The sequence below is a fragment of the Dermacentor silvarum genome, chromosome 10, assembly GCF_013339745.2.
Source record: "Dermacentor silvarum isolate Dsil-2018 chromosome 10, BIME_Dsil_1.4, whole genome shotgun sequence".
NCBI lineage: Eukaryota > Metazoa > Arthropoda > Arachnida > Ixodida > Ixodidae > Dermacentor > Dermacentor silvarum.
Window position 1 is genome coordinate 111,122,857 of NC_051163.1, and position 12,279 is coordinate 111,135,135.

Sequence of the window (12,279 nt, forward strand, 5' to 3'; positions counted from 1 at the left end):
TTATTGCCTCTTGTACTGGTATGCCTACTTTTTATATATTTATTGTCCACTGAATCGTATTAAAATTTATTCGCTTCATTATATTTACCAAAATTAGACATTTGCTAAATTTATTCACTTAGCACGTATATAAAATCTGCCCGACTCTTGGCCGATCCCCGTGAGTGGGTATGCGCCAAAGATGATAAGGTCATCATCATCATCATCAGAAGAAAGGCCGGTGCACGGAGTGGTCGAAGCAAGGTTGTCGGGCTCTGGGTCCGAACCTCAAGACATCAAGAGCACTGGGCGGAGAAGCGAGGCTGTCGGACTGCGGGTCCGAGTCTCAAGACTTCGGGAGCGTCGGGCGGAGAAGCGAAGCTGTCGGGCTGCGGGCCCGAGTTTCGTGACTGCAGCGACGATCCGGCCTCTGTCCTACAAACAAGTCTTTGGTGTTCGCGGATCCTGGTGACATGGCGCTGAAGGCAAGCCCTTCCTATTCCACTCCTACGACTCCTTGGCCGATCTGCTGACGATCCTCAAGACGCAAGTAGTGTCTTATCCTCTTATCCTCACGCAGCCGACGCCCTGCAACGGGGCCGTCGCAACGCCGCCCCCTACAGCCGCACCGACGCATGCCATGTAATTGTGACAAGTCACGAACTTTACTGTTCTATATAATTATTTATTGTGTGACAACATTAAGAAGTGCATGAACATTTCTATTAGTCATAGTATCTTGGTTATCTAGTTTGTGTGTGTGACAGTTTGTGTTAATTATATGTTCATGTCTTGTTAACAATCGGCTTCGTTGTTTCTTTTTTCTCCAATGCGAATTAGTCTCAGTGGTGGCCACAATAACTCGGAACCATGCAAGTGCAAATACACTCCAGGGTAAACAACCCCTCGTTGACTTGGAAGACCAAATCATCACAGGCCCTTAACGCTGTCGCGTTAAAATATATTTTTACAGAACTCCCTGGAAATGTAAACAGGCAGTTTTATGGTGGTCCTTTTAGAGTGCGCTGTGCCTGCACGGGTTATTTTTACTAGTTCCCATATGTGGTTGTTGCATAATTTCATCGTAATGTCTGTAATTAACTTTGTGCACGTTAAAAATGGCACGGTACAGGAACAAAACAGCGTAATAGCCAGTGCTGTGGATATATGCCAACAGTGAAATGCACATTGCTACAGTGACCTGGGTTCGAGTGGTCGTAGTGGGCAAAGTTTTCTTTTTCTGTGTGCTAAGGTAATGTGAAGATTGGGATGATGATCCTGGCAAGTAAACAAAAATTTGCCGTGGTTGAACGCAGTTAAACCAAGTTTGTAGAGGAATAGCACGGTTTTGCTTGCTTTGGGAAAGGACACAGAAGCTTCTCGGCGCCGTCAGCAGCTACCGCATCTACAATTGCACAACAAGACAACACGCAGATGCTGCTCGGCGCGGCAGCAGCAGCTAGTGAATTGACTTTCATGTTGCGGATCGCTTCAACGCGAACTATACGCGTCGAAAGCGCAGCGCATACGAAGCTACCAGCACTCGGCGCACTTTGTACACAGCGCAGATGGCTTTGAAGATGAGGCCCGCGCGACCGCGCACTTTGTCCACGTCGAAGATCGCGTTGAAGATATGGGCGCCTACGCAGCGTACGCAGCAGCAGCCGGTAGGGGCAGGCTAAGTCCATGTTTGACCTTGACAGAGCTTGAAGGTGAGATTTACGGAACCAGGTGTTTTCTGGGTTTGTACCTGGAGTAGTAGAGCTATCGCCCTAAATTCTGAAGGGAAACCGAAAGAAGGCCCCTCCACTGCGGCTTTCGTAAAATCCATACTATGACTTACGACTACTGCGCATGCAAGGCCCTTTTAAAGGCTCAAACGGCCTTTCAAAAATCTCGTACGGCGTTTTTGACAAACCCGCCGCTAATTAATTTCTTCAGGCACGTCTTTCTCTTTTTTTTTCGTAGGAGGTATATTACCTGTTAGCAGATTTTAAATAGATATGCATAGTAATTCGAAGTAGTGACACGTTTTTAGTCTATATAGACAATAGAGATAAGCATATAGACAATAATAAGCACAAATTCGCTAGCTTCTTACGATTCTTCCAACTCACCAACTCTGAAATTTCTTTGTCGCGTTCTCTTGACAGACGTTTTATTTCTACAAGTTTCCGTCTTCATAGACACGGATTTCGAAATGACACACTTTTGAATACACCGTAGAGCTTTAAACCTCAATAAACAGGTTAGTCGTATTTCATCACAAGTCGCCTAATTATCGCAACAATTCTTGCTTCGGTCAATGTATTCACCCGTTGCATGCCCAATACCTCATTCCAAATTTTATCGCACTAGCTGGTTACATTAGTTTATCACTACATTGTCTTTGGCATTTAGAGCGAAGGTTTCGAGCCGACGTGCTGAAACAGACATTCTCCAACGAACTTTATCGCATTAATAGCTTCACGGAAAAGCACCACCGTAATGCGACTCTGAGTACGCAGCTGAATCTGCCGATGAGATGAGCTGATAAGGTGAACTTTTTAACTGAAGGTAGAGAAAGATAAAACTTATGAAAAAGCCATTGGTGCAGAAGCTTCCAGCGAGCAGTGATAAGTCGAAAGGATGGAACATGACAATAGAAGGCGTTTTCAACGCGGGGTCAAAGCGCTATCTGCGGCAGCCTCAATCGGCAGCAATACCAGCAGCAGCCTCAAAAAGCGCTTTAATATCATTTATTGACAAAGGCGGCTCTTTGCTGTCTGAGATGTCCCAGCGAATAAAGAGCTCCCCGAAGTTTTAGTTATTAAGTCGTGGTGTTTAACATCGCAAAGCAACACTCAGCGCTGTTCTGTTGCTATGAGAGGCACGGTAGTGGAAAACTCGGAGTTAATTTTTACCACTTAAGTATCTTGAACCCACACCTATATTCGTGGACAGCTTTCTGTAGCAATAAAGGGAAAGCTACGGGCGCGTGGCTGCTGCGCATGTGTTACCGCGCCAAGTAGCCCGACAGCGTTTGACAGAGCGTTTGGTTGCTCGGAACAGACGCTCAATCGATGCAGCTTCCACGTACGACGGTTTCGCGTTTGCTCAGACGCGGAAGGAAAAAGCCGAAAAATAAGCAAGCTTTTACACTCAGTGGTGTGTTCTGTCCTATTTAACTGTTGCTAATAAGCTGTTCATGTTTTCTCTTGTCCAGCTTAAACTAACGTGGATTTAAAAGCGGGACTCTTTTCAGAAGCGCTCTCATTTGTGAGCGCTTTGTCTCCGTAGCTTTCCCTTCATTGCATGCCACAGAAAACTGTCCGAGAGTATAAATCAAAGTGAGCCAGTGCTTCTGCAATTCTTTGCGGTCGAAACGCGGCCACTATGGCCATCTCCGAATTCTCAGAGTTTATTATCTGCCGTGGGAGGCATCGGCACTGCTCAGAGTTAGCTTTTGTTCCATCACAATAACTCAACTGCTCATCCACAAAACTAATCACTAATACATCGGTGTTCAACATAATTTTGTTCATCATCATCATCATCATCATCAGCCTATATTTATGTCCACTGCAGGACGAAGGCCTCTCCCTGCGATCTCCAATTACCCTGTCTTGCGCTAGCGTATTCCAACTTGCGCCTGCGAATTTCCTAACCTCATCATCCCACCTGACTTTCTGCCGTCCTCGACTGCGCTTCCCTTCTCTTGGTATCCATTCTGTAACCTTAATGGTCCACCGGCTATCCATCCTACGCATTACATGGCCTGCCCAGCTCCATTTCTTCCGCTTAATGTCAACTAGAATATCGTCTACCCCCGTTTGTTCTCTGATCCACACCGCTCTCTTCCTGTCTCTTAACGTTACTCCTAAGATTTTTCGTTCCATTGCTCTTTGTGCGGTCCTTAACTTGTTCTCGAGCTTCGTTGTTAACCTCCAAGTTTCTGCCCCGTATGTTAGCACCGGTAGAATGCAATGATTGTACACTTTTCTTTTCAACGACAGTGGTAAGCTCCCAGTCAGGATTTGGCAATGCCTGCCGTATGCACTCCAACCTAATTTTATTCTTCTGTAAATTTCTTTCTCATGATCAGGGTCCCCTGTGAGTAATTGACCTAGGTAAACATATTCCTTTACAGATTCTAGAGGCTGACTGGCGATCCTGAATTCTTGTTCCCTTGCCAGGCTATTGAACATTATCTTTGTCTTCTGCATATTCATCTTCAACCCAATTCTTGCACTTTCTCGATGAAGGTCCTCAATCATTTGTTGTAATTCCTCTCCATTGTTGCTCAATAGGACAATGTCATCTGCAAACCGAAGGTTGCTGAGATATTCGCCATCGATCCTCACTCCTAATCCTTCCCAGTCTAAGAGCTTGAATACTTCTCCTAAGCATGCAGTGAATAGCATTGGAGAGATTGTGTCTCCTTGCCTGACCCCTTTCTTGATAGGTATATTTCTACTTTTCTTGTGGAGAACCAAGGTAGCTGTGGAATCCTTGTAGATATTCGCCAAGATATTCACGTATGCCTCCTCCACTCCTTGATTACGCAATGCCTCTATGACTGCTGATATCTCTACTGAATCGAATGCCTTTTCATAATCTATGAAAGCCATATAGAGAGGTTGATTGTACTCCGCAAATTTCTCGATTACCTGATTGATGGCATGGATATGGTCCATCGTAGAATATCCCTTCCTGAAGCCAGCCTGTTCTCTTGGTTGACTGAAGTCAAGTGTTGTCCTGATTCTATTGGAAATTATCTTGGTGAATATTTTATACAATACTGAAAGTAAGCTAATGGGTCTGTAATTCTTCAATTCTTTAACGTCTCCCTTCTTATGGATAAGTATAATGTTGGCGTAATTTTGTTCACCACCTCGCAAACAAGGATTGAAAGAAAAATATTTGGTAACGCGAATATGACCATTGCTTCGCCAGTTTATTAACGCATTTATCATAACTGGTGCTGTTCAGTGGATCCTTATAGCAAATACGCATGGCTTTAGCACTGACCACAGGCTTTAATTTGGCAACTACAGCCGGTGATCCGAATTAATTAAGCAGTTGATAAGTGAATACTGCAAAATATTGGGTTAATTAGTGAAGGGGGCGGAAGGAACAGTGCCGTTACTAAGAAAGGACAGTACTTTCTCATTATATCAGATACAAAAGAAAGCTCTTGGATTAAACGGCATTCAACCACCGTAGTTGCTTAGCGGCTATGGTGTTGCGATGCCAAGTAGGAGGTCGCGGGGTCAAATCCCGTCCACGGCGGCCGCGTTTCAATGGGGGCGAAATGCATAAACACCCGTGTACTTAGATTTAGGTGCATGTAAAAGAACCCTAGGTCGTCAAAATTAATCTGGAGTCCCCCACTACAACAGCGCCTCATAATCCGATCGTGGTTTTGGCACGTAATACAAGGTCGATCCACATAGGTCGCGAAGCTTCGGGCGAAAAGCGGTTCAGAACCAATTGTCACCGACATCAGCAAGGGTGGTTATGGGAGCAGCGATTGAAGCGCGACTATGTTTGGGGGGAATAAACACTGGGAAAGAAAAAAAGCGTGTTTAAATTAAAGCGAGACGCAGTTAGATTCATTCAACGAAAATAAAATTCCTAATTCATTTTATATATGCATGACGAGAAAAGATACAACTGTATTTTACTAGATCATTATCAATAAATACCTTTTTTCAGGGCCCACCGTGAGAGCGCCCATCGATAGCGGCGGGCGTTGACGCCGCTATCACTTACAATGCCATGCAACTCTTGGAGTGCGTGGAAAGGCGCGCTCGTAAAGTTCACCTGTTACAATACGCCCCCGTCACATGTGTTGTGTTGCATGTCGACGTTTGTCTGAATTAGGTGACGCCGGTAGTTTTATTGTTTCTTAACCTGTGCAGTCAAAAGTAGTGAGTTGCGACCGTAAGATACTTGTTTACTTTAGTTGTTTTCGTGCAACAGCGCTGGCCGACGGGCTTGGCGTCCGACGAAAGGATGAGCACTCTACGCAATCTACGCCCAAAGTGTTGGTCGGCCTCCTAAAAAAGTATGTTCTGTGCAGCGATGCGATTTCAACACCCGTACGGCTGATCTTTTCCGGCATCGCTTTTCGCACTGAAAACTCGGAACGCCCATGAAGGAACGCCCATGGCGGGGCATTTGAATATACAGCTCTAATGGCAGGCCTCCGAAAACAAATTTCGCGCCTATGAGAACAAAATGACGTCACTTCTCTTTTTGACGGATATGACGTCAAAATATTTTTCCTTCCGCCGGAAGTGTTCCCTCCTCACACAGATGGCGCTAAGCCCCATCAACCGCCGGTAAGCAACCATGTTTTGAACGTATGGGCTTCTATGGAAGCTTCGCTACCAGGTATATCTACCTTGCGTAATACCCCATAATTTATTTTTATTGGCATTCAACAGCAGAAAGAAGAATAAATGAGACGCGATCGCCTCTACGCCCACTTGCACGGTTAACAAAATGCGTCTGATATATCGGGCGTCATATCAGAACACTGAAATGAAAGGCAAAGCGATTTATCAACACCATAAACTCATCAAATTGGCCGCACATTGAACAAGCAAAGATAGGAAAGCACGTCACGGGGCGGCAAGAAAAGGAACAATGCGCCCTTTTATCTGTTCTGCATTCATCTATTCACTGACGGCTACAATGGACATCTCTGGGACGAAATTGTGCAATCTAGGGAAACACATAAGCGGTTCATGCGTTTCCATGACGTTCCTTCGAACTGGCTGTGTACCATTTCGCAATTTATAGATGACAACCATGCAATGTCGCAGACAGGCGTCGTATCTTTTCGGCGCCCAAGAACTTTGTCGCTACTGCAAGGTCCATCGAAATAGGTCGCGAAGCCTGGAATGAAAAGCTTGCCAAAACCTATCGCCAGAGATATCAGTTAGTGCTGCACGATTGAAGCGCGACTATAGGTGAGAGAGAGGGGGGGGGGGGGGGGGACAAACACTGAAACAGTCGGGTACAACTTAAGAATACAGGATGACCGAAGCCCAGATGACCGAAGCGCAGCAGCCGATTTCCTCCGCGACTAAAGAAGTCGTCACGCTGACGCGACTCGCTCCGGCTTGAAGCGCTGGCTGCCATGTTCTCCGTCGGCGGGGACACCGGCCGTCCGGCTCATGACGCAAGTCTATAGTGTACGCCCATAGGTGGAGGCTCGCATCCATCCGCCTTTGAGGGGGCAAATACCGCTGCCTTCTAAGTTGTACCCGACTATAGAAAACCTATGTGAAAAAAATCGAAAATATTTAATTAGAGTAATGTGATGCGAGTAAACATTCCGTTTGAAATATTTTTGCTGTAAAAACCACGCATTGTATTTTTTGTTCTATTTCACAATGTATTAGTTCGTTCTTGGTGACCCCTACCAACCAGTGATTCGGCGCAAGACTTGGCAAGACTGCAAACCAGCTTTTATGTCATGCGGAATGGCGGTGCTCCCTAGAACGCGTTGGTTTCATACTTTTAGATGCGAAGCGTCTTATGGTCGGGGCTATGTCACTGCCTCCCTCCATCCATCCGCCGTGCGGTATCCACACCCGCATTGTATATGTATAGTATATGTACGCCAAGCTCCGGCTTCCGGAAGCCGGCTCCTGCTTCCGGTTCCGCTTCCGTTTCCACTTCCGGTTCCGCATCAGGTTCCGGAAGCCAGCTTCCGGAGAACGCTTCCGGTGTTTTGCCCGAATGATCCCCCGGTGCTTCGCCCACTCATCATCACTCACTTAGACCTCATTCTGCTCCCGCAACGCCGCGATGAGTGCCACGGACAGCGCCAGCGTCACCGCCAGTGTCAGCGCCGTAGACAGCGCCGTGGAGAAGAGGACTCGAGCCGCTGCCACGGAACGGCAGCGGTGACAGGCCAATCTGAAAACTAATGGGAACTTGAGTCGACCCCATGGCTGCTTCGCATACTACTCTGGGTTCCCCTACGGGAAAATGGTGTAATTGTTTTTATTATTATTTCCTTGCATGTTTGTTCAAAGTGTGGCGGGCGCTTCACTTCAAATTTTGTGTGACCTAGCGCACCGCATTCATTGGCGAAAGGTGCGAGTGCCGGTTTTGTGTTGTCGTGCAAGTTCACGCTGCGGCATCCGACGCGCTGTGTCTCGTCATGACGATAAATGCCGAACGCTCCGCGAAGAAACCTCGCTCTATGTTCCTTCACTCTCCGTAACACAGGCTCTGAGTGTCCGACGGGTAGCAAAATTAGTAAATCGAACGTTTTCGAAATGATAATGTGGGACAATGTCTTTTCTGGTAACTGTTCGATATGAAGGCGTCGTGTCCCTCGGAATTGCGAATGATTCTGTGAAAATGTTTCGCATATGTTGCTATACATTACGACTGTGTGAGACATAGTACTTTTCATCCACTGAAACATGTTTTATTTGGTCATTTATATTGGTTGCATTATTCTAGACGAATAAAAGAAGTTGTTTTTGAAACCTCTGTGGCACTGTCATTTATTTCCATCCTATTCGCTCACCTTCCTAAGGAATCTTCTGGAGCAATTGCCATCAATGCCACCCTAATTACGTTCACATGAAGACATACGTCACTCCTATAGTTTAATGACAAGCTAGCGTTTCACCTGAGACGAGTCGCAAGCTCGCCTCTGCCTCAGAAGAAAAATAGCGGCTGGCGTAGCGGTCGAAATGCCGGATGCTGAAGAAGTTCCAACATTCGTGCCATAGAGTTTCTCACTATAACACCTAGAAGGCAAACTGGCGCCATGGTCTATGCGAGTTTCTTAAAGGGCGCCGTGCCCTCATGGGAATGACGGGATATGTGTCTGCGAGGGTGGTTTTGGCTGGTGTTGAACGAGGCTTCGTCTAAAACATGGATATGGCTACAGAAATAATGCGTTCTTAAAGTAAAATCTACATAAAAAGCTTTCATTCACCCATATTACATCTCTCAATAAAGTTTACTCACCTACAATGCCAAATGAAGCGAAGAAAAGCAAGAATAGACGACAACTTGTTCCAAAGCAAGCGATAATCTTGTCGTCTGCCCTCCAACTTTAGCGGCCATCTGATACTTTTTACGTTTCATATAATTATGCATCAAGAAAGGACCCCCCGCTCTAGGTCAGCAACACCAAAACAATTCGCCCCCCCCCCCCCCCCTGTTTCTCGTCAACGCATTCCCGCGACTAAAGGGCGCCCAGCATCGGTCAACCCAGCCGACCAGCGACGCCGAAGCCCCCCCCCCCTCCCCACCCCACCCCACCCCACCACCTGTTTTGTCTGTCTAGAACAGTTGCCCTGCCAAGTGTCTCCGCACCTTACGCTCTCTCCCCCTTCCTCTCCTTTGTTACGACGGACCTTTTAAAAGCGGCACACCGCCACCTCCGAAGAATACCCCCTGAAGAAGGAGCCGAATTGGTTCTGAAACGCCGGGCTAGTAAATTTCCTTATTTGGTTGGAGTCAATCTCTAAGTCTCAATCAAATAGTAAGTCCTTAAAATTAAAGAAAACACGGTTTTGCGTAATAATAAAGCTAAAGCATTTTTTACGTGCTGTTTTAGCATGAAATGAATCTTTGTGACAGACAGAACAGTGCTAGCCAGTCGCGTCTTCAAGGCGTTCTGGCTCTCCAAGAACGATGCCAATCCGAAGTCACAATATACCGGCATTCCCATGGATACCACAGCGCAGCAGCGCCAGTTTTTCCTCTACGTAATATAGTGAGAAACTCTATGATTCGCGCCAAGCAGCATAAGATCTTGACGTCACTGCCATTTCCGGTTGTGACGTCAGTTTTTAGTTTTCTTTTCCTAGCTGTTAGTTGTCCCTCCGATACGTAGGTGGCGACAGTTGCAACGAGTCGTCATTTTCTTGACATGTGGGGTTCCATGGAAGCTACGCTACCAGTTCACATATACATTGGCTACTGTTCCACGAATATTCCCAAGCACCGACTTTTCCAAGCACCCAGCCGCTGTTTACTCCTCCGTCTCAAGCGTTCAGTTATAAGCACGGGCTGCGAAGCACCTTCACTTTCGAGGAACCGAGTAGAGAACCGAGCCTTCCAAGCTCAGCGCTGCACTTCAAACAACGCGTAAAGCTAGCAATGAGTTTCTTCCTCCTACAGTTGCGATGTTTTGAGCGTGTGGCAAATATCAATGTCCGAGTCACCACAATTAGTAAACGAGATGGCATTTCATTGTCTACCGCCCAAGCAAAATTTCATCACGTCGCACAAATAAACGAAGCAGTATAAACTAGACAACACTATGCCCGGTGTGGTGAACGCGTTTTAAATCATGCATCCAGGGCCTCAAAAAGGTACGACGTAATGCCCCCCTAACGCATTTCTCTCGCACTTAGCTTTAATCGGCACTGAATTTTTCTTCCATCTTATCGCGTGAACCATTGACGTTCTGAGACGCCTGGTATCTGCCAGGATGCCGATTTGGCTGCTTCGCCACAGTGGTTTTACCTTCGGCATCACGCCAACATCTCGCCTTCCCGTATTGTTAGGGCAGCGTTCGAGTAGCTTCAGCGCAACGCCAAACCTTGTTATCGCTTTCAATGCATCGCCCTTCACGCGAAACTGGCCAGTGGGAAATTCTTACACTTAGTTGACTGCCAATTCCTCGCATCAATCAGACAGACTTCTTACTAACTCGAGCTCGAGCTTAGTAACGAGCTGTGCGTCCCGTGGAATCAGAGCTGTAACACTCGGGAGGGTCACGGTTCACTGTATACTGTTCAAAACCAATGCTTGCTCTCTGCGAGCGGTAAGCGAGTTCGTTCTCTTTTGGGTAACTCGCCTCCGGTGTTCGCTGGGATCGGTTGTATCGGTCGTAATTGGGGTCCTGGTAGTAGGGTCGATGTTGCTCTGGTCGCGTGCCGGCATCATAAGTCATGGGGCCTTGGCGATAATACCGTGGCTCTGCCCATCGTGATCGAGCGTCAGAGGGAGCGCCGCTTTCGTAGACAAGTGGTGGCTGTCGAGGCGGGAGTCCATAATCCGCTGGATACTCGGAGAAGGATGAAACGGTTGTTTCAACAGCTGGGGACGGGCATGGGTAATAAGTATCGCGGTGAGTCACTTGTTAGTGCAGGCTGAGCTCTTCTCGAACTATTTGACGGATCGTTGAAGCAAGATCAAGCGACTGGTCGTTACCTATGCTCGCAACGGTCATAACGTTGGCTAATGTGCCAAACTTCGGTGTAACGCGCCTCGTCTTAAGCTGCTCGAACGTGCGGCAGTGCCGGATGACGTCGGAACGGAGGCCAGGTTGCCTTTAGCGATCAGAAAGCTATAAACGTCCTCGGCGATTCCTTTTAGGACGTGCCCGACTTTTTCTTCCTCGGACATGCCAGAGTCCACCATCCTGCAGAGTTTTAGCGCTTCCTCAATGTAGGTCATGCATGTTTCTCCCGGCACTTGTGCGCGTTGTGAAAGCGTCTGCTCTGCCCTTTTCTTTTTCGTCACGGAGTCACCGAAGCGCTCTTTGATTTGCGAAACGAATCTTTCCCATGTTGTGAATGTCTCCTCGTTGTTATCAAACCACACCAACGCGGTACCCGCAAGAAAGAACACAACGTTGGAAAGCTGAGAAGTGCTATTCCACTTGTTGTAGGCGCTCACCCGTTTGTAATGGATGAGCCATTCATCGACGTCTTCGCCCGGTTTTCCGGCGAAGGGACGTGCATCTCGTAGTTGCTGGACAGAACCGGCAGGGGCTGGCACAGGCCGTTGCTCTTCTGCATCGCGGGACATCTCCAACTCCGCTGGGTTCGGTGGAAGCCCAGCAAAGCGGCGGCTTCGACGAAGAACTTGCGGTGTAATCTCCGACTTCGGGTGTCGATTACCCAGCACCTTCCACCACAACTGTTACGGAGAGTTGTGCAGAAATGAATTTATTTACAGGAGATGAATGGTGGTGACCGCGCAATCAGGCCTAGAAGCACTTCGTCCTCGCCTTCTTTCCAACTGCTTCTTGTATGCTCGTTACAATGTGTTATGTTATAATATTATAAACTGTTATAAGCTAAAAGGGACTAACTTTTCGATTGGGGAGGATTTCTCAGTCCGCGTGCGTGAGATTAGAAAAAAGCTTTGGGACTTTGCGAAAACAAAGAAAAACTCGGGTGCTAAAGTCTCTCTTGCATTCGATAAAGTTCGCATAATTGGCGCCATTAACCGATGGGACGTTCAAAATGACAAGGTAACCCTCATGGAAAACCCATCTGACATGTCTAGTTTTTAAAAATCGAAGGAACAGACTGTCACAGC